The sequence below is a fragment of the Scyliorhinus torazame genome, chromosome 2, assembly GCF_047496885.1.
Source record: "Scyliorhinus torazame isolate Kashiwa2021f chromosome 2, sScyTor2.1, whole genome shotgun sequence".
NCBI lineage: Eukaryota > Metazoa > Chordata > Chondrichthyes > Carcharhiniformes > Scyliorhinidae > Scyliorhinus > Scyliorhinus torazame.
In genome coordinates, this window is record NC_092708.1 from 103,850,585 (window position 1) to 103,874,152 (window position 23,568).

Sequence of the window (23,568 nt, forward strand, 5' to 3'; positions counted from 1 at the left end):
CGACCCAGAGACTACCCCCGTTCCCCCGCAGGCCTACGCTGCAAGGCGGCCTGCCAACCCTGAGGGGCCCCGCTGCTACTTTTGCGGGCAGGCCAAGCACCCCCGCCAGCGCTGCCCGGCCCATGCAACCACCTCCAGGGGATGCGGCAAAAAGGGTCATTTCGTGGGGGTATGTCAGGCCCGAGCGGTGGCCGCGGTCTCCAGCGGCGAATCTGGACCGCCACCACAAACTTCTCCATGGGTACCATGTGGCCAGTGGTTGCTGCCACCCCCATATCCCAGGGCCACGTGCGGAACCCGGGCGCCGCCATCTTGTTCCACGGACGCCACGCTTGAGGGATGGGCTCCGCCATTTTGTGCATCCCCCGGCCATGTGCGACCAATGGGAGACACCATCTTGGATGGGCCCCTAGGACCCCAGCTCAGCCGACTACATACTGCCTGAATAGAATTCTCAACTGCGATTGGCCTCGGTGACTCTGGCTCAATCTCGACCTCGAACACTCTCAACCGCTACGACGACCGTTTTCATCAATGGGCACGAGACGTCCTGCCTAATTGACTCTGGGAGCACGGAGAGCTTCATACACCCTGACATGGTAAGGCGCTGTTCCCTCCTCATCCACCCTGTTAATCAAAAAATCTCACTGGTCTCCGGTTCACACTCAGTGGAGATAAAGGGGTTTTGTTTAGCAAACCTCACAGTCCAGGGAAGGGAGTTCAAAAATGTCCGTCTACGTCCTTCCCCACCTCAGCGCGGCTACACTCCTGGGTTTAGACTTCCAGTGTAACCTTCAAAGTCTGACCTTCCAATTCGGCGGCCCTATACCCCCCTTACTGTCTGCGGCCTCGCGACCCTTAAGGTCGACCCACCTTCCCTGTTGCGAACCACACCCTGGATTGCAAACCCGTCGCCACCAGGAGCAGACGCTACAGTGCCCAGGACCGGATCTTTATTAAGTCAGAGGTCCAAAGGCTACTGAGGGAAGGGGTCATTGAAGCCAATAACAGTCCCTGGAGAGCTCAAGTAGTGGTGGTAAAGACCGGGGAGAAGCATAGGATGGTCATCGACTACAGTCAGACCATCAACAGGTTTACGCAGCTGTACGCGTACCCTCTCCCCCGCATATCCGACCTGGTAAACAGGATCGCGCATTATAAGGTCTTCTCCACGGTGGATCTCAAGTCCGCCTACCAGCAGCTCCCCATCCGCACTAGTGACCGCAAATACGCTGCCTGCGAGGCAGACGGTCGGCTCTATCACTTCTTAAGGGTTCCCTTTGGTGTCACTAACGGGGTCTCGGTCTTCCAGCGCGAGATGGACCGAATGGTTGACCGGTACGGTTTACGGGCAACATTCCCGTATCTCGAATATGTTACCATCTGCGGCCACGACTAGCAGGACCACAACACCAACCTCTGAAAATTCCTCCAGACCGCAAAGATCCTTAACCTAATGTACAATAAGGATAAATGCGTGTTTAGCACCGACCGTCTAGCCATTCTCGGCTACGTAGTGCGAAATGGAGTTATAGGCCCCGACCCTGAACACATGCGCCCCCTTATGGAGTTCCTCCTCCCTCAATGCTCTAAGGCCCTGAAGTGCTGCCTCAGGTTTTTTAGCTACTACGCCCATTGGTTCCCCAACTACGCGGACAAGGCCCGTCCCCTGATCCAAACTACAGTTTTTCCCCTGTCGATTCCCGGCTTGGGTCACTGCCTGTGCGGAGTCTGCACATCCTCCCCGTGTGTGCGTGGGGTTTCCTCCGGGTGCTCCGGTTTCCTCCCACAGTCCAAAGATGTGCAGGTTAGGTAGATTGGCCATGATAAAATTGCCATTAGTGTCCAAAATTGCCCTTAGTGTTGGGTGGGGTTACTGGGTTATGGGGATAGGGTGGAGGTGTTGACCTTGGGTAGGATGCTCTTTCCAAGAGCTGGTGCAGACGCGATTGGCCGAATGGCCTCCTTCTGCACTGTAAATTCTATGTAAATTCTATGAATTCTATGGCCGTCAGCCGCATCAAAGCAGACATTGCAAAGGCCACGATGCACGCCATCGACGAGTCCCTCCCCTTCCAGGTCGAGAGCGATGCGTCCGACGTTGCTCTGGCGGCAACCCTCAACCAAGCGGGGAGACCCGTGGCCTTCTTCTCCCGTACCCTCCATGCTTCCGAAATCCGCCACTCCTCAGTCGAAAAGCAGGCCCAGGCCATAGTAGAAGCTGTGCGACATTGGAGTCATTACCTGGCCGGCAGGAGATTCACTCTCCTCACTGACCAACGGTTGGTTGCTTTCGTGTTCGATAATGCACAGCGGGGCAAGATAAAAACGATAAGATCTTGAGGTGGAGGATCAAACTCTCCACCTACAACTACGAGATCTTGTATCGTCCCGGGAAGCTAAATGAGCCTCCTGACACCCTGTCCCGCGGCATATGTGCCCCACCGCACAAGTGGACTGCCTCCGAGCCCTCCACGAGGACCTCTGCCACCCGGGGGTCACTCGCTTTTTCCATTTCGTCATGACCCCGCAACCTGCCCTACTCCATCGAGGAGGTCAGGACAGCCACCAGGGACTGCCAAATCTGCGCGGAGTGCAAACCGCACTTCTACCGACCAGAGAAATCGCACCTGATAAAGGCTTCCCGTCCCTTTGAACGCCTCAGCATGGACTTCAAACGACCCCTCCCCTCCACCGACCACAACACGTATTCCTGAACGTGATTGTCGAGTACTCCCGGTTCCCATTCGCCATCCCCTGCCCCGACGTGACCGCCTCCACTGTCACCAAGGCCCTCCATAGCTTCTTTGCACTGTTCGGGTTCCCCGCTTACATGCACAGTGATAGGGGGTCCTCCTTTATGAGCGATGAACTGCGTCAATTCCTGCTCAGCAAGGGCATTGCCTCGAGCAGGACGACCAGTTACAACACCCGGGGTAACGCACAGGTAGAGAGGGAGAACGGAACGGTTTGGAAGACCGTCCTACTGGCCCTACGATCCAGGAATCTCCCAGTCTCCCGCTGGCAAGCAGTCCTCCCGGATGCCCTCCACTCCATCCGGTCACTACTTTGTACAACCACCAATCAGACACCTCACGAACGTCTCCTTGTCTTCCCTAGGAAGTCCTCCTCCGGGACCTCGCTCCTGACCTGGCTGGCAGCACCCGGACCCATCCTGCTCCAAAACACGTGCGGCCGCACATGTCGGAGCTGTTGGTCGAGAGGGTCCATCTGCTCCATGCTAACCCCCAGTACGCCTAGGTGGCGTACCCCGACGGCCGACAAAATATGGTCTCCCTACGGGACCTGGCGCCCACCGGAACTCCACGCACATTCCAGCCACCAGTCCCACCCTCCCCTCCACCGCAGCACCTTACAGGAGGATCGGTCCTCCCGCCGCCCCTGCCTAGGCCCCCCCACCCGCTCCCTCCCCAGGTCAGCCGTTTTCCCCACCAGCGCCGTCTAGGGGTGACGAAGCTGCCATGGAGATCGAAGCCACGCTCCCGGAGTCACAGGTGCCCAAGCCTCCACCGGAGTCACCACCGAGGCTCCAATGATCACAGAGGACGACCAGGGCCCCCGATCGACTGATTGCTTAATTTTAACCGTAATCTGTAAATATAAAACACCGAATGTACATAGCTACCAGACTTGTAAATAGTTACTAAACACTGTACGGAGGTATTACGGTACCTCCATAACCAATTATACCATGTTGTTATGTTTTGTAGTTGCTGGCCACCACCCACGCTGGACTTTTTTTAACAGTGGGTGAATGTGGTATTATAGATATTACGGTACCTGAGAGTACCATTGGTAGAACCTATATGCTTGCTATTGGCTAGAGAATATAATAGCTCCGCCCTGATAGGCAGGGTATAAGAACCCGTGCCGTCCCAGCAGCCCTCATTCTGTACCTGAGCTGCTGGGGGGACACATCTAGCTTATTAAAGCCTTCAGTTGTACTCCAACCTCGTTTTAGTGTTCATTGATCATGCATCAACATGTTTACCCTGAAACGAGATTTCTGAATCCTCTACAGAAGCAATGATTCAGCAATGATTGATTGTGTGCCATTCCCTAGTGGTGAGGTTCTCTCTTCCTGCCTTTGGTCAATGGGATTTCTCATTATGCCACCCCACGCCCCCGGGAAACCCGGGGTCCGCTGGTGGGGGGAAAAGAGAACCCCCACGGCCGGAGAATTTTGCCCATGTGTTGTGAACATCAAGCCATCCATAAAATTATTTTAGGCAAAGCTCTCAGGTTCTTATCGGGTTTGGTCAAGCAATGCCAACCAAAAATAATATTTTAGTGCCAATCTTCCCATTAGAACAACAGAATCCTTCCGATTCAATCTAATCTTGAGGACTTTGTGGTGAGCAAAACTCAATGTACAATTTCAAAGACTTTGCGAGCTCTCATTTCTTTCAGTTCAGTCATTTTTTGACACTTCAAAACCCAGTTCCCTACCCGATTGGCCTCACCTTTTGGTGGAAGCGTTCCATTTCAAATAGGTTCGGAACCGAGGATCCTTCACATCATTTAAATTAAAATACTGTATCAATCAGAATTCAATATTTCATATGCACACAACTTGTAAATTTAATATCTACCAATATTATGCTCAACGACAAATCAGCTCAGTGAATGTTGTTCCAATATCCAGCACAAAGTCAACAGATGGTTATTTACATTGTAAATCTTTGTGCTGCTCGCAGGTTCTGCAGGAGGCCATTTGATCATTCACATCTGTTCCATCATTCAACAAAATCATGGCTAATCTTTTGCCTCAACTCCACCTTCCCACACTATCTGCAAAGCTGTTAATTCCATTAGTGCTGAAATATCCATCAAACTCAATCTTGAATAAACTCTGGCCACAGCGCTGCAGGAAAGAGAATTCCAAAGATTCATAACTCCCTGTGCAAAGAGATTTCTCCTTACCTCAATCCTAATTGGTCAACTCCTTATTCTGAGTCTGTTTGATTGACAGCTCTGGCTCTCTGGCCGATGCTGTCAGTAGCACAATATTTATTTACACAAGATAAAAAGTTTCAGGTGCTTGCAGTTTTAACTTTTGAAACTTTAAAGTGTCTGAATGATTGACCATATTTATTGGACTGTAATAAAAGGAACTTTACTCCAGGAGGTAAGAGTACAGGTTAGCGATGTGGCGGATGGTTACCAGAAAAGAAAGGTGAGGGACAGGACTGGTGAATGTCTTTATGCACCAAGGTATTCTGGAAGAATAGGGAAATTGAATAGTGGAACAAATTTAAAAGCTATGTATCTAAATGTGGGGGCAGCATGGTGGCACAATGGTTAGCATTGTTGCCTACGGCGCTGAGGACTCAGATGTATCTAAATGTACGAAGCATTCGGAACAAATAGAAACATAAGGGTATGATTTTTATCATCATAGAATTTACAGTGCAGAAGGAGGCCATTCGGCCCATCGAGTCTGCACCGGCTCTTGGAAAGAGCACCCTACCCAAGGTCAACACCTCCACCCTATCCCCATAACCCAGTAACACCACCCAACACTAAGGGCAATTTTGGACACTAAGGGTAATTTAGCGTGGCCAATCCACCTAACCTGCACATCTTTGGACTGTGGGAGGAAACCGGAGCACCCGGAGGAAACCCACGCAGACACGAGGAGAACGTGCAGACTCCGCACAGGCAGTGACCCAAGCCGGGAATCGAACCTGGGACCCTGGAGCTGTGAAGCAATTGTGCTAACCACTATGCTACCGTGCTGCCCTGATTTGGTGCTGATTACTGAAACACGGTTACAGGGAGACCAGATTTGGGAATTGAATGCCCAAGGGTACGCAGTATTTCAGAAATATAGACTGAAAGGAAAAGGAGGTGGCGTAGCCTTGATGTTGAGGAAAGGGATCAGTGCTGTAATGAGAAATGACATAAGCACTGGAAATCGAGATGTGGAATCAGTCTGAGTAGAAACAAGAAATAGCAAAGGGAAAAAGTCCTTGATAGGAGTAATCTATACATCCCCAAACAATAGTTCTGCACTGGGGCACAGTATAAACCAGGAAATACTGAGGGCTTGTTCGAAAGATACGGCAATAATCATACGTTATTTTAATATGCACATAGACTGGAAGAATCAAATTGACATGGGTAGCCTTTGAGACAGAGTTCATTGAATGAATTAGAGATTATTTCTTAGTGTGCAGCACGGTGGCGCAGTGGTTAGCACTGCTGCCTTACGGCACCGAGGACCCGGGTTCGATTCCTGCCCCGGGTCACTGTCCGTGTGGAGTTTGCACATTCTCCCCGTGTCTGCGTGGGTCTCACCCCCACAACCCAAAAAGATGTGCAGGGGATGGATTTGCCTTGCTAAATTATCCCTTAATTGGGGAAAAAAAATAATTAGGTACTCTAAATTTAAAGAAAACGTTGTTTCTTGGAACACTATTTTGGGGAACCAACCAAGCAGTGGACTACTCTGGATTTGGTATTGTGTAATGAGGAGGGATTGATTAATGACCTCATAGTTAAGGACCCTTTGGGGAGTAGTGACTATAGTATGGTAGAATTCAAAATTCAGTTTAGGGGTGGGAAAGTGGAGTCCCACACTAGTGTTCTGGAATTAAACAAAGGAAATCACATAGGTATGAGGACACATTTGGCCCGAGTAGACTGGGCGGGAAGGATAAAAGGTAGGATAGCTGATGAGTAGTAGAAATTGTTTAAGGAGATACTCAATTGCTCACAACTAAATGTATCCCAGTGAGGAAGGAAGATGGGAAGAGGGGCAAAAAACATCCATGGCTAAACAAGGAGATCAAGGTCAATATAAATACAAAAACTAAGGTATATCATTTGCAAAGGCCAGTGGCAGGTTGGAAGATTGGGAAACTTCCAACATAAACAAAGGGATATTAAAAAAGTAATGAAAAGAGCTAAGGTAAATAATGAAAGAAAACTAGCGCAAAATATCAAAAAGGATAGCTAAAGCTTCTAGACGTACAGAAAGGAGAAGAGAGTCGCTATGGTGAATGTTGGTCCCTTGGAAGATGAAACCAAAGAATTAATAGTGGGGAATACAGAAATGGCAAAGATGCTTAATCAATACTATGCCTCAGTTTTCATGGTGGAGGACATGAGTACCATTCCCTTAGGAACAGGCAGTTCAGAGTTAGTAAAAAGGGTGGAACTTGGAAGAATCAACATCAATAAAGAAGCAGTGCTCAACAAACTATTGAGATAGACTAGTTCCCCAGGCCTGATGGCCTACATCCTACGGTGTTGAAATATGCGGCAGCAGAGATAGTGGATCCATTGGTTATAATATTCAAAAATTCCCTGGACGTGGGAAAGGTTCCAGTGGATTGCAAAAACACTAATTTTTTTTTTGAAATTTAAAGTACACAATTATTTCTTTTCCAATTAAAGGGCAATTTAGGGTGGCCAATCCACCTAACCTGCACATCTTTGGATTGTGGGGGTGAAAATGTACAAACTTCACACGGACAGTAACCCAGGGCCGGGATAGGAACCCGGATCCTCAGCACGTAGGCAGCAGTGCTAACCACTGTGCCATCTGCCTCCCCGAAAAACGCTAATGTAACGCCCTTATTCAAAAAGGGAAGGAGCAGAATATGGGAAATTATGACCAGTAACACCTTTTGTTGGGAAGTTGATAGAATCAATTCTCAAGGAAGTAATATCAGGACTTTTGGAAAGTCAAAACACTATCCATCAGAGTCAGCATGGTTTTATGAAGAGCAAATCATGCTTGACTAATTTGCTAGAGTTCTTTGAAGATGTAACAAGCAAAGTGGATAATGGGGATCCTGTAGATGCAGTATATCTGGACTTCCGGGAGGTGTTTCATAAGGTGACGCACAGAAGGCTAATTCACAAGGTTAGATCACATGGGATTAGGGGTAATTTATTAGCTTGGATAGAAGACTAGCTGACGGACAGGAGACAGAGAATTGGGATAAGTGGGTCTTATTCTGGATGGTAAGATGTAACAAATGGGGTGCCACAGGGTTTGGTCCTTGGGCCCCATCTATTTACAATCTGTATAAACAACTTGGATACAGGGATAGAAGGTTCGATAGCCAAATTTGCAGGCCACACAAAAATAGGTGGGACAGTAAATTGCAATGAGAAAATAGGAACATTACAAATGGGTATGGAAAGGTTAGGAGAGTGGGCCAAAATCTGACAAGATGGAGTTTTATTTTAATTTTTTAATTAAGGGGCAATTTAGGGTGGCCAATTCACCTGCCCTATACATCCTTGGGTCGTGGGGGTGAGACCCACACAGACACGGGGAGAATGTGCAAACTCCACGCGGACAATGACTTGGGGCTGGGATTGAACCCAGTTCATCGTTGCCGTGAGGCAGCAGTGCTAACCACTGCACCACTATGTGCTGCCCTATGGTAGATAATGTTTAATGTGGATAAGTTGTGAGGTCATGCATTTTGGTCGGAAAAATGGGAATGCAACTTATTATCCAAATAGGGAGAGACTTCCGGGTGCTCTGTTGCAGAGGGATCTGGGTGTTCTCATTAATGAGTCACAGAAAACTACTATGCAGGTCCAGCAGATAATAAAGATAGCAAATAGAATGTTGGCATTTCTAGCTAAAGGAATAGAGTATAAAGATATGGAAGTGATGTTGCAACTATACAGGGCATTGGTGAGACCACACCTGGTGTATTGTGCACAGTTTTGGTCCCTTTAGTTGAGGAGAGATATAGCGGCATTGGAGGCAGTTCAGAGGAGGTTCACTAGTTTGACTACAGCGATGAGGGCCGGGATTCTCCGAGAATCCTGCCATGCCGCTCCGACACTGGGCTGCCGATTCGCCGGAGAATCGGCGCCAATCGCACACGCGCGGCCCCCGCGGCGATACTCCGCGCTCGACGGGCTGAGTGCCGGCCGAGTTCCACCGCGTCCCACCGGCATGGTTCACTTATGGTCCCACCCGGCGGGACTTCGGCATTCTGGCTGCGGGGGCCGTCCTTGTGGGGGGGCCGGCGGATCTGACTTGGGGGGGCCTCCACGGTGGCTAGGCCCACGATTGGTGGGCACGCTCATTCTGGGGGCAGCCTATGTTCCTCCTCGCTGGGCCCCTGTCGGAGTCCACCATGTTGTGCAGGGGCCGGCATGGCGACGGCAACCACGCGCATGCTGTGGCGCAGAGACGGCCGTTGCACGCATGCGCGGACCCGCGCCGACTGTGCAGGGCTGGCTTTCAGCGCCGGAGCAGCGCACAGCACTCTGGTGCCGTTCTAGCCCCCGAAGAACAGGAGAATTACTGGCCCAGGAGGCCTGTTGATGCCGGCGTCGCTCGTGCCGGTTTTGACGCCAGCGCCAACACTCGGCCGCGACATCGGAGAATCCCGGCCGAGGGGTTTGTCGTATCAAGAGGGATTGAACAGGGTCGGTCTATATTCTCTAGAGTTTAGAAGAATGAGGGGAGATAAAATTGAGGGATACAAGATGATTAAAGTTATGGATAAAGTAGTCGTGTGGGGCATTCTAGGATGAGACAACCCAATAGCGAGGTCCTGCGGCTGACCACCGCCCCCACATCACAATTCAGACCACTCCCCGCATTGCAATTAGTCTTAGGATAAGAGGTAGCAAATTTAAAACAGAGTTGAGACGACTTCTCCCAAAGAATTGTGAATCTGTGGAATTCACTAGGTTGATTCCAGAGATGAGGGCCGGGATTCTCCGAGAATCCCGCCACGCCGCTCCGACACCGGGCTGCCAATTCGCCGGAGAATCAGCGGCAATCGCACACCGCTGCCCCCGCGGCGATACGCCGCGCTCGACGGGCAGAGTGCCCGCCGAGTTCTGCGGAGTCCTGCCGGCGTGGTGCACTTATGGTCCCACCCGGGAGCAATGGCGGAGCAGATGCAATGGACCAAATGGCCTAATTGTGCTCCTATATCTTATGAACATATAATTAATTTATAAGAATTGAAAGTTAGCACTGAGGACAAGGTTTTCTGTTTGGGAGACTATGGACAGGATTCTCCGATTGCCGATGCCAAAATTGCTTTGCGGGATTGGCCGGAGAATCCGGTTTAACTCTGAAATCGGGGCCGGTGCTGTTTTTCGGAGTACACTGCATGCCGTTGGGATGGCCTCAGGATGTCACCTGAGGCCCTCCCCTGATGCTCCACCCCCAAAGGGCCGACTTTCCAATGACGTCGGTCGCGTGTCCTCTCAGTTTTCGGGGGCCTCACGTGGTGGCTGCGGACTGTGTCCAGCGCCGCCACATTCGTGACAGAGGCAGTGAAAAATGTACTCTTTAATACTTACCTGGACAACACACCTGCTAGTTCAGACACAGGAAGCATGTGCCAATTCCTGGAAAGAGAAAATCTTTGAGGTGTTTAAACCACCTCAAAGCACGGTTGAGTAACTCTGAAGTGCTCTAACACCAATATTCATAAGTATCAATCTTTGATTGATAGTTCCTGGACCACGTCATACAAAATTAAGTGTTTTCCAATCACCTCCGTTCATGCTTGACTGATTTTGAAGTGATCAGTTGGAAATTGACACCAGGACCTATCAATCAAAGCTTGATGTTTATCAACATTGTGGTTGGAACACTTTAGAGTTACTCAGCTGTGAAGGGTTATGAATGGAGCAATACTGACAGCTGTGTGTGTGTGTGGAAGTTGTCAATCACAGCTTAGTAAAATCAATATCAAAGGGAACTGAATGGATGGCCTACAACTCAAGCATTTGAACTGCTCTCTAACTTCCAGAAAGTGTCTCTTTTCTGGGGCTTCCTGACATGGGTCTCTTTTCTGGAGGGTGGGGGTGGGGTGGGGGTGGGGGGGGGGAGGGGGGTTGGCGGTGGTGGTGGGGAGGAGGGTTGGGGTCTTCCTGACATGGGTCTCTTTTCTGGAGGGTGGGGGGGTGGGGGGGGGGGGGGTTGGCGGTGGTGGTGGGGAGGAGGGTTGGGTTCTTCCTGATAGGGTTTCTTTTTTGGGGAGTTTCCAGACAGGGATCTCTTTTCTGGGGTGCCCCTGACAGGATCTGTGAGGGGGTCTATTTATAAAGGTGGTCTCTATGGAGGGTCTCTTTATTTCGGGGGTCTCTAGGGAGTCCCTTTACTTAGGGACTTTGCCGGCTTTATCAGGCTCCAACCTGTCATTCTGGATGGGTGTGGCATTCCTTGGCATGGAGGGTAAGAAGAGGGCTTTTGAACTTACCTTTTAACAGGTCCCTTCATGCAAACTATGGTTCACATCACTTTTATGATACTTTTATTGGGCTGTTGTAAAAAGGAGTTGCTTATTAAGTTGTAATTCAATGACTTTTTTGAAGCTTTTTTATACATCCTACTGTCACTATAGAATTTCTTGGTTCTATACTGTACAAAATGAGTGAATGAGCATGGACGTGTCTTAGCTTGGCATGGGGGCATGAGTGGCCATAGAAGACCTTGGTATTCTCACCTCAGCTTGGCATTGGAGATGATTCATTGAAGACCTGGCCTGATGCCATGGAAATTGTGGGGGACTTGGACATGCCTATTCCTGCAATGGAGCTGGCCAGGGTAGGAGAGTAGAGCGGAGGCCTTTGACCATAACCAGCCCTTGGACGAAAATCGGGAACTCTGGGAATGGGATCAGGAATCCTGTAACCTGGCCTCGGCTTCTATTTTTAAAGGGTTCCTGTGTCATCCCGACTTGGCAAAAATCTAGGACCATGTTCTAGATTCCTCAGCCAGAGGAAACATTCTCTCACCATTTACCCAGTCAAGTCACTGAAAACTTTCAAACATTCCAAAGAGATCACCTCTCATTTTTCTTAGCTCCTCTATGTTTACTGTTCTTTCACATGTGGCTGCTTCAATCGGCTCCTGCCTTGCACCGAGCATGCTTCTGGCTGCCACCATACATTTACTCTGAACCACTTCCTACTGGCGTTCATTAAAGGTCAATAGTTAAAAGCAGGGACGGTGATTTCCTTAAAACATCCTTTCCAAATCTCCAAATCTTTCTTTTCAGGTTATTTTGATGGAGCCCCTGAAAGTCTCCACGAACTCTCAGATGCCCATTAATTCCAGCTTAGGAAGTGTTGCCCTAGCCTAGTGAGAAATGCAGAGAGCCTATGACAAATTAGAAATGGGTAGAAGTGGCATATGACTGATTTCGTAACTTGACCATTATCCTCAGTTTTTGTTAACTTCTCTCGTTTCTCCTTTGCTAAGACGATCTGGGGGTTGGCTTTGGGATGACCAGCAGAGTGCATGTGAGTTGTCTCCACCTGAAGTAAAGAGGTGGCTGCAATATTGAGGCTCTGGACTCCTGAGGGGTGAGCTGTAGGGCATCACATGGGCATCCAGATGCAACTTTCTGGATTAAGACTACTTTTTTGGCCCACCTCAGTCAGGCATCGGCAAGGTAGGTTCTGCAGGGGATAGGTGAAGTCATGAAGGGAATTCCCTGAGCCCAGAACACAATTCCAAAATTAACTTAGCTGGGCCTATGATGTACTATCAATGACAATGAGATGGAATGGTGAACAATTGAGGCTTTATTGCTCTAGATGTTAAGCCTCCTGCAGCTGGAACCAGAATGGAGGCAGCGCAGGAGAGCATACACTTTTATACAGAGCCTACTGGGTGGAACCAGCAGGCCGGGATTTACTGTAATGACTGGAGTACAATGGCAGTACCGTAATACACATAGTGTATGACCAGTGGTGTTTACCACATTCACCCCCTGTTTAAAAAAAGAGTCCAGCGGGAGTGAAGCAACGTTATAGGTCGAGTCTGTCGGAGGCTTTGACCCGCCGCCGCGATTGCCTAAGTCCCAGTTGTGGTGTGGGCGCCGATGTGGGTACCTGCGACTCCGGGAGCGTGTTGTCCTCGCCTTCCTCAACCAGTAGTGGATCCGGTGGGGGGACGGGTGCCGCTGGGGTGGGGGTTGCAGTGATAGTCGCTGATGGGGGGGTGAATGGCACAGGGGCAGGGGTGGCAACTGGAGGGGGAGGGGATGGTACCAGGTCGGGGGTGGTGGTGATTGTGGATGGGGAACCAACAGATGCCAGGTTCCAGAGGGAGACTGTATCCTGTCGCCCGTCATGGTGTGCCATGTAGGCGTACTGTGGGTTTGCATGGAGGAGGATGACGTTTTGACGAGAGGATCTGATTTGTGGCTCCTCGCATGCTTCCGGAGGGGGACGGGCCCAGGAACTGTCAGCCAGGTTGGGAGTGAGACCCCGGAGGTGGACTTCCTAGGGAAGGCGAACACACGTTCGTGAGGGGTCTCATTGTTAGCAGTGCACAGGAGCGACCGGATGGAGTGGAGCGGATCGGGGAGGACCACCTGCCAGCGGGAGACCGGGAGACCCCTAGACGAAGGGCCAGCAGGACGGCCTTCCAGACCGTTGCGTTCCCCCTCTCCACCTGTCCGATTCCCCGGGGGTTGTAGCTGGTCGTCCTGCTCGAGGCGATGCCTTTGCTGAGCAGGAACTAACGCAGCTCAGCGCTCATGAAGGAGGATCCCCGATTGCTATGGATGTAGGTGGGGAAACCGAACAAGGTGAAGATACTGTGCAGGGCCTTGATGACCGTGGCAGAAGTCATGTTAGGGCATGGGATGGCGAAAGTGAAACGGGAGTACTCATCAATGATATTGAGAAAGTACACGTTGTGGTCAGTGGAGGGGAGGGCCCTTTGAAGTCGATGCTGAGGCGCTCAAAGGGGCGAGGCCTTCACTAGATGCGCTCTGTCCGGCCGGTAGAAGTGCGGTTTGCACTCCGCGCAGACTTGGCAGTTCCTGGTCACAGTCCTGACCTCCTCGATGGAGTAAGGCAGGTTGCGGGCATTGATGAAGTGGAAGAACAGGGTGACAGAGGTCATTGTGGAGAGCCCGAAGTCGGTCTACTTGTGCGCTGGCACATGTACCACGGGATAGGGTGTCTGGGGGCTCATTGAGCTTCCCCGGGCGATACAAGATCTCGTAGTTATAGGTAGAGAGTTCGATCCTCCACCTCAAGATCTTGTCGTTCTTAATCTTGCCCCGCTGTGTATTACTAAACATGAAGGCAACCGACCGTTGATCAGTGAGGAGAGTGAATCTCCTGCCGCCAGGTCATACCGCCAATGTCACACAGCTTCCACAATGCCTTGGGCCTCCTTTTCGACAGAGGAGTGCTGAATTTCGGAGGCATGGAGGGTGGGGGAGAAGAAAGCCATGGGTCTGCCCGCCTGGTTGAGGGTGGTGGCCAGAGCCACATCCAATGCATCGCTCTCCACCTGAAAGGGGAGGGACTCGTTGACCGCGTGCATCGTGGCCTTGGCGATGTCTGCCTTGATGTGGTTGAAGGCCCGGCGGGCCTTAGCTGTCAGGGGGAAAACGGTGGATTTGATGAGTGGGCAGGCCTTGTCCGCATAATTAGGGACCCACTGGGCATAATATGAGAAGAATCCCAGGCATCATTTCAGGGCCTTGGGGCAGTGGGGGAGGGGGAGTTCCAGGAGGGGGTGCATGTGGTTAGGGTCGGGCCCTAAGACTCCATTTTCCACAACGTAGCCAAGAATGGCTAAGCTGGTAGTGCGGAAAATGCATTTCTCTTTATTATAGGTAAGGTTAAGGAATATAGCAGTATGGAGGAATTTCTGGAGATTCGCATCATGGTCCTGCTGGTCGTGGCCGCAGATGGTGACGTTATTCAGATAAGGGAACGTGGCCCGCAGCCTGTACTGGTCAACCATTCGGTCCATCTCTCGCTGGAAGACCGAGACCCCATTGGTGACGCCAAACGGAACCCTAAGGAAATGGTAGAGGTGGCCATCTGCTTCAATTGCAGTGTATTGGCAGTCCTCCGGGCGGATGGGGAGCTGGTGGTATGCGGACTTCAAGTCAACTGTGGAGAAGACTCGGTACTGCGCAATCTGGTTGACCATGTCAGATATGCGTGAAAGGGGGCACGCGTCGAGCTGCGTATACTGGTTGATCGTCTGCCTGTAGTCGATGACCATCCGGTGTTTCTCCCCAGTCTTAATGACTGCCACGTGAGCTCTCCAGGGGCTGTTACTGGCCTCAATGACCCCCTCCCGCAGAAGCCGTTGGACCTCCGACCTGATAAAGTTCCTGTCCTGTGCACTGTGCCGTCTGCTCCTCGTGGCATTGGGCTTACAGTCCGGGGTGAGGTTCGCGAAGAATGAGGGCGGATCGACCTTAAGGGTTGTGAGGCCACAGACGGTGAGGGGGGGGGCAGGGGTCCGTCGAACTTCAGAGTAAAGCTCTGGAGGTGGCACTGAAAATCTAGACCCAGTAACAGGGCAGCGCAGAGATGGGGGAGGACGTAGAGTCTGAAGTTACTGTACTCTACGCCCTGTACCGAGAGGGTCGCGACGCAGTACCCCCAGATCTGTACGGAATGGGATCCGGAGGCCAGGGAGATTTTGTGGGTGACGGGAAGACCGGGCGGGAGCAGTACCTTACCGTAGCAGGGTGGATGAAACTCTCCGTGCTCCCGGAGTCAAAGAGGCAGGTCGTCTCATGCCCATTGATCTGTATGGTCATTGTAGCGGTCGTGATGTTGTGGGGCCGAGACTGATCGGGGGTGATGGAGGCGAGCTGCGGAAGTTGGCGGGAGGGCTGATCGGCGGTGGCAGAGGTACCGGCAGCCCGTGAATGGCCAGGCGAGCAGGGGTCCTGGGGTGCGCTTAAAGATGACGCTGAAGTTGGCGGCACCCATGAGGCGCACATGGCGGATGACATCCAAGATGGCGGCACCCACGGGCCACACGTGGCGGGCAGTGGCGGTCGCACGTGAAGGGTGTAGCGATGTTGGGCCTGGAAACGGCAGCGACCGATTGGGCCTGGCAAACGGTGACGAAGTGGCCCTTCTTGCCACACCCGTTGCAGGTCGCGCTCCGCGCTGGGTTGTGTTGTCTGGGGAGCTTGTTCTGGCCACAAAAGTAGCATTTGGGGCCTCCGGAGTTAGCTGGCTGCCGCGCGGCGCAGGCTTGCGGTGCACCCGGGTCGGATGATGGTGGGGCCCATGACGCCCACGGGGGTGCGGCGCGGTCGGAGGTGGAGGACTCTAGATTGCGGCAGGCCACTTCCAGGGAGTTAGCGAGCTGTACAGTCTCTGTAAGGTCGAGTGTACCCCCTTCTAATAATCGCTGGCGGACGTCCTAGTTATATCATTGGACCACAAGTTGTACATTCCAAGGAACCTGCTGCATTGGATGCCTCGAGGCAAGTCTCTTTCAAAACAGAGCCAGCACATTATCAGTATTAGTGGACACAGTGAAACTATTGATCCTATTCTGAGGCTGTTACTGTTCCATTAATACCAGATAAGGCAAATGAAAATCAATTTCATGGTGTTCCCTCCCAAAATTTCCACACAATTTTTAATGTCTTGGCTTTATTCTAAAGATTTTTGACAAAGAGACGGCTTCCTTAAGCAAACAGAAATGTTCAACCTGTTATGTTCTGTATACAGGCCAATGTACTTTGGTTAAAAAATTAACTCTCGTTATGTTATATGATTAGTGGAATTCATGTCAGATGCCTATCTTATCTTCCGATCACTTCTGAAAGGTGGACAATATCACCTTGCATACCAACATCATGACTAACCTCAATGTAGTTCTTCTGTTCCATTAATACATCATTTCTATCCAGGCCAAGAATAATCCATTCTGTCCTCTTTTGTCACAACTTTGGCAGGAATACTATTGGTTATGGATTGTAAGTTTTAACTGGGATCAATTATTGGCCAAATTCTTTTTAACATCTTTTGAAATGACAGGTTAAAGAGAAACAGTTTCATTAAATTGTCATAATTAGTCAGTTTGTTGTCCACTAATTAAATTACATGTATTGTTACGATGGCCCTGAAATGAAATACAGTGGGGCTGCAAGCGCTCAGATTCAATCCTCTGTTGCTGTCCTCCACTTCTGCCCACAATGTGGAGTACCAGGTCCAGGATGAGGTGATTTATTTGAAATATCTTTGGTGGGTACCCATGCTAGTATGGACGAATTCTGGGAACCCGTCAAGCGGAAGATGAGAGAATTTGTGGAACAGGTACTATAGTGCCTATAGTTTGTTGCTGTTAGCACTTGAAAGCTTTGCAGGCAATTAACCCTCTTTACAAGAGGATAATTAAAAACTAATTTTATAGGCTTAGTTCTATGTGCTAGACCTGGCTTCCATGGACTGGAACATACGTTTAGCAAGGGAGATCAACCTGCAGCCTTACATTCTTCCAAAACTCATGGGGTGGATATTGTCTTTGTCGATCCAGGCCCCTGCAGGAGCTTGCTGTGGTGATTTGTAAGTAGTGCTGACCCACTAGGGGAGATTTTGAGCCCGCACTCTCCTCCCATGAAAAGCCTGGAGAGAATTGAAAAACCTGATTCCCTCCGGCGTGATTGGGTTTTGGAATTTTTACTCCCCTCCCCTCTCTCTCCAGACCTTCGCCCCCTCACAGAATATTCAACCTGTGCCAGCGTGATGTCACGCCAATGTCATTTATAACAGGTTTGGCCAGACATGAGGAGTTCCCTCCGGGGGCGGAGAGGTAAGTGTAGCCCTCGAGGGGTAGAGGGACATGTCCGGGCCCTGGCCAACCTGTGCCAGGGGCAGTGGCAGTGGCAGGGACCCTAGTGGGAGCCGCATTGTTGGGGTTGGAGGGGGGGGGGGGTGCGTATATCCGTATGTACACAGAACATTATTTTTCATTGTACCTCAGTCCACAGGACAATAAATCTAAATTTATGTGTGGTGGGCAGCAAGAGCGGACATGGGGGTAGAAATGCTGCCGATGAATGTTGGGGGTTGGGGAGAACCCCAGAGAGCTCCGTGATGTGGACTGGGACTATTAGACTGCAGTGTGGTCAGAGTGCTCTTTAAAGATGGCGCCGCAATCTGTTTGGAGCCATTTCATGGCGCTAAGAGATCCTGTCCCACCAGAGGGATGACATAAACCATGTTCACTCACTTTTTTTTGGCCGAGAGTCTCTGATTCTGTGAGCAATCCTGCTTTCACCTTGTTTTTCCCACCGGAACTGACACTTTGCTATTCTTTGACAAGATTCTGCCTACTATTTCTGGGCCCCCTCTGATTTTCCACTTCCTCCAAAGCACCTCCTGTCCATGTTTTGCTAGGCAGGCGCCTTAAGCCATGAGTAAACCTAAATGCCACTAGACGACCAGGAAACTGTTAAAACTGCAAGTAGTGAACTTGAATGATTTTTATTTCCCAACATGCTCATCAGGTTGATATTTGCAAACTGACCTGTTGTCTTGTGCAGGAGGGAGGGAAAACAACAGAATGTTTTTTATTAAATGACATTGCAAGTGTCAGTGATGCAGCAGAAACTTTGTCTGACTTCACATGATGATGTCATCACCAATAAAATCATGAACTAAGTCCTCACAAAATTGTCACTTGGAACATGGAATCACTATTGGAATGGGGACAGATCAATATTGTGTGTAAAACAGCAAACAGTCTTATTTTCAGATATCAATTGATGACATGATTTTTTTGAATTATCACAGGGTTCTCCTTTAATGACTTTTTTTTATGATTCATTCACATTAGAACATAAGAACTAGGAGCAGGAGTAGGCCATCTGGCCCCTCGAGCCTGCTCCGCCATTCAATGAGATCATGGCTGATCTTTTGTGGACTCAGCTCCACTTTCCGGCCCGAACACCATAACCCTTAATCCCTTTATTCTTCAAAAAACTATCTATCTTTATCTTAAAAACATTTAATGAAGGAGCCTCTACTGCTTCACTGGGCAAGGAATTCCATAGATTCACAACCCTTTGGGTGAAGAAGTTCCTCCTAAACTCAGTCCTAAATCTACTTCCCCTTATTTTGAGGCTATGCCCCCTAGTTCTGCTTTCACCCGCCAGTGGAAACAACCTGCCCGCACCTATCCTATCGATTCCCTTCATAATTTTATATGTTTCTATAAGATCCCCCCTCATCCTTCTAAATTCTAACGAGTACAGTCCCAGTCTACTCAACCTCTCCTCGTAATGCAACCCCTTCAGCTCTGGGATTAACCTAGTGAATCTCCTCTGCACACCCTCCAGTGCCAGTACGTCCTCTCTCAAGTAAGGAGACCAAAACTGAACACAATACTCCAGGTGTGGCCTCACTAACACCTTGTACAATTGCAGCAGAACCTCCCTAGTCTTAAACTCCATCCCTCTAGCAATGAAGGACAAAATTCCATTTGCCTTCTTAATCACCTGTTGCACCTGAAAACCAACTTTCTGCGACTCATGCACGAGCACACCCAGGTCTCTCTGCACAGCAGCATGTTTTAATATTTTATCATTTAAATAATAATCCCTTTTGCCGTTATTCTTACCAAAATGGATAACCTCACATTTGTCAGCATTGTATTCCATCTGCCAGACCCTAGCCCATTCACTTAGCCTGTCCAAATCCCTCTGCAGACTTCCAGTATCCTCTGCACTTTTTGCTTTACCACTTATCTTAGTGTCGTCTGCAAACTTGGACACGTTGCCCTTGGTCCCCAACTCCAAATCATCTATGTAAATTGTGAACAGTTGTGGGCCCAACACTGATCCCTGAGGGACACCACTAGCTACTGATTGCCAACCAGAGAAACACCCATTAATCCCCACTCTTTGCTTTCTATTAATTAACCAATTCTCTATCCATGCTCCTACTTTACCCTTAATGCCATGCATCTTTATCTTATGCAACAACCTTTTGTGTGGCACCTTGTCAAAGGCTTTCTGGAAATCCAGATATACCACATCCATTGGCTCCCCGTTATCTACCGCACTGTTAATGTCCTCAAAAAATTCCACTAAATTAGTTAGGCACGACCTGCCCTTTATGAACCCATGCTGCGTCTGTCCAATGGGACAATTTCCATCCAGATGCCTCGCTATTTCTTCCTTGATGATAGATTCCAGCATCTTCCCTACTACCAAAGTTAAGCTCACTGGCCTATAATTACCCACTTTCTGCCTACCTCCTTTTTTAAACAGTGGTGTCACGTTTGCTAATTTCCAATCCACCGGGACCACCCCAGAGTCCAGTGAATTTTGGTAAATTATCACTAGTGCATTTGCAATTTCCCTAGCCATCTCTTTTAGCACTCTGGGATGCATTCCATCAGGGCCAGGAGACTTGTCTACCTTTAGCCCCATTAGCTTGCCCATCACTACCTCCTTGGTGATATCAATCCTCTCAAGGTCCTCACCTGTCATAGCCTCATTTCCATCAGTCACTGGCATGTTATTTGTGTCTTCCACTGTGAAGACCAACCCAAAAAACGTGTTCAGTTCCTCAGCCATTTCCTCATCTCCCATTATTAAATCTCCCTTCTCATCCTCTAAAGGACCAATATTTACCTTAGCCACTCTTTTTTGTTTTATGTATTTGTAGAAACTTTTACTATCTGTTTTTATATTCTGAGCAAGTTTACTCTCATAATCTATCTTACTCTTCTTTATAGCTTTTTTAGTAGCTTTCTGTTGCCCCCGAAAGATTTCCCAGTCCTCTAGTCTCCCACTGATCTTTGCTACTTTGTATGTTTTTTCCTTCAATTTGATACTCTCCCTTATTTCCTTAGATATCCACGGTCGATTTTCCCCCTTTTTACCGTCCTTCCTTTTCGTTGGTATAAACCTTTGCTGAGCACTGTGAAAAATCACTTGGAAGGTTCTCCACTGTTCCTCAACTGTTTCACCATAAAGTCTTTGCTCCCAGTCTACCTTAGCTAGTTCTTCTCTCATCCCATTGTAATCTCCTTTGTTTAAGCACAAAACACTAGTGCTTGATTTTACCTTCTCACCCTCCATCTGTATTTTAAATTCCACCATATTGTGATCGCTCCTTCCGAGAGGATCCCTAACTATGAGATCCTGAATCAATGCTGTCTCATTACACAGGACCAGATCTAGGACCGCTTGTTCCCTCGTAGGTTCCATTACATACTGTTCGAGGAAACTATCGCGGATACATTCTATAAACTCCTCCTCAAGGCTGCCTTGACCGACCTGGTTAAACCAATCAACATGTAGATTAAAATCCCCCATGATAACTGCTGTACCATTTCTACATGCAGCTGTTATTTCTTTGTTTATAGCCTGCCCCACCATAATGTTACTATTTGGTGGCCTATAGATTACTCCTATCAGTGACTTTTTCGCCTTACTATTCCTGATTTCCACCCAAATGGATTCAACCTTATCCTCCATAGCACCGATGTCATCCCTTACTGTTGCCCGGATGTCATCCTTAAATAACAGAGCTACACCACCTCCCTTACCATCCACTCTGTTCTTCCGAAAAGTTTGATACCCTCGGATATTTAACTCCCAGTCGTGACCATTCTTTAACCATGTTTCAGTAATGGCCACTAAATCATAGTCATTCACGATGATTTGCGCCATCAACTCATTTACCTTATTCCGAATACTACGAACATTCAGGTAAAGTACACTTATGTTGGCTTTTTTACCTCTGTTCTTAATCTTAACACCTCGATCAGTAACCTCTCCTAAGTTATATTTCCTCTTAACCTTTCTCCTAATTTTCCTTGTCGTCGAACCCACATCTTCCTGTAACAACCTGCCGCATCGCTTACCATTAATGTTTTCACTTCCCGTTTTATTTCTTTTAGTATTCCTGGTCCTATTCACTGAGCTCCCCTCAGTCACTGTACCTTGTACTGTCGCCCTTTTTGATTTTTGACTATGGCTTCTCTGCCTTACACTTTCCCCCTTACTGCCTTTTATTTCTGTCCCTGTTTTACTACCTTCCAACTTCCTGCATCGGTTCCCATCCCCCTGCCACATTAGTTTAAACTCTCCCCAACAGCTCTAGCAAACACCCCCCCAGGACATCGGTTCCAGTCCTGCCCAGGTGCAGACTGTCCGGTTTGTACTGGTCCCACCTCCCCCAGAATCGGTTGCAATGTCCCAGGAATTTGAATCCCTCCCTCTTGCACCATCTCTCGAGCCACGTATTCATCCTCTCTATCCTGACATCCCTACTCTGACTAGCTCGTGGCACTGGTAGCAATCCTGAGATTACTACCTTTGAGGTCCTACTTTTTAGTTTAACTCCTACCTCCCTAAATTCAGCTTGTAGGACCTCGTCCCGTTTTTTACCTATATCGTTGGTTCCTATGTGCACCACGACAGCTGGCTGTTCACCCTCCCCCCCCAGAATGTCCTGCAGCCACTCCGAGACATCCTTGACCCTTGCACCAGGGAGGCAACATACCATCCTGGAGTCTCGATTTTGTCCGCAGAACCGCCTGTCTATTCCCCTTACAATTAAGTCCCCTATCACTATAGCCCTGCCATTCTTCTTCCTGCCCAGCTGCGCAGCAGAGCCAGCCACGGTGCCATGAACCTGGCTGCTGCCGCCTTCCCCTGGTGAGCCATCTCCCTCAACAGTATCCAAAGCGGTATATCTGTTTTGCAGGGAGATGACCGCAGAGGACACCTGCACTGCCTTCCTACTCTTGCTCTGTCTTTTGGTCACCCATTTACTATCTCCCTCAGTACCTTTCACCTGCGGTGTGACCAACTCGCTAAACGTGCTATCCACGACGTCCTCAGCATCGCGGACGCTCCAAAGTGAGTCCATCCGCAGCTCCAGAGCCGTCAAGCGGTCTAACAGGAGCTGCAACTGGACACACTTCTTGCACGTGAAGGAGCCAGGGACAGTGGACGTGTCCCTGAGCTCCCACATCGCACATGAGGAGCATGACATGGGTCTGAGATCTCCTGCCATGTCTTAAACCTTCGGTTAACTTGAACAATTTCAATTTCCCCCCCAAAAATTTAACTAAATAAATAAACAACGAAGAAAAAAATAAATAAATATACCAATGAAAAGAAACAGAAAAACAGAAACACTACTTACCAGGGATAAAAAGCACTTCCTCCCCACCCAGCTTCGAATTCCCACCTCGATTCAAATTCCCATACTCACTCTTTGCTGTCTCACTCTGGCTGTCTTCTCTGTCTCACTGGGAGAACTCACTCTCACTGGGAGAACTCACTCCATTGCAGTGGAATCCTGCATCTCTTTACTTTAAAAAAAAGCACTTTTGGAGCCACAGAAACATATAAGTCACTTGTGACCCAAAGCTTCACTCTATCAGTTTTATCTTCATTGAAGCAGGTGAAGTCAAAACTAACATAAACTAACTTGTGCTATTTAATAACACACTCTTATTCAATTTTAGGCAATATATCTGAATATATAGGAGCTTTCTGTTTCCATTTAATAAATGATGCTAATTTTTAAAGTTTTCTTAAAACTATCATGACATAATTAGTCCCTCTCGCCATCTGGCCAGAAGAAGGTGCAAAGTATTTAGTATGCTGGCTTTTCAGCTCTCTCCAGATGTTTAGCTACAGGGTAGCATTATCACAGCAGTTCATGCAGCTGTTTAGGGGAAATGGAGCTGAATTTATAAAGCATGGTGCATCACTTAGAGGCTGCAATGAACCATGTTAATCAGTTCATAGAGTCTGTATTAATTATTTGATAAGCATATTTGTT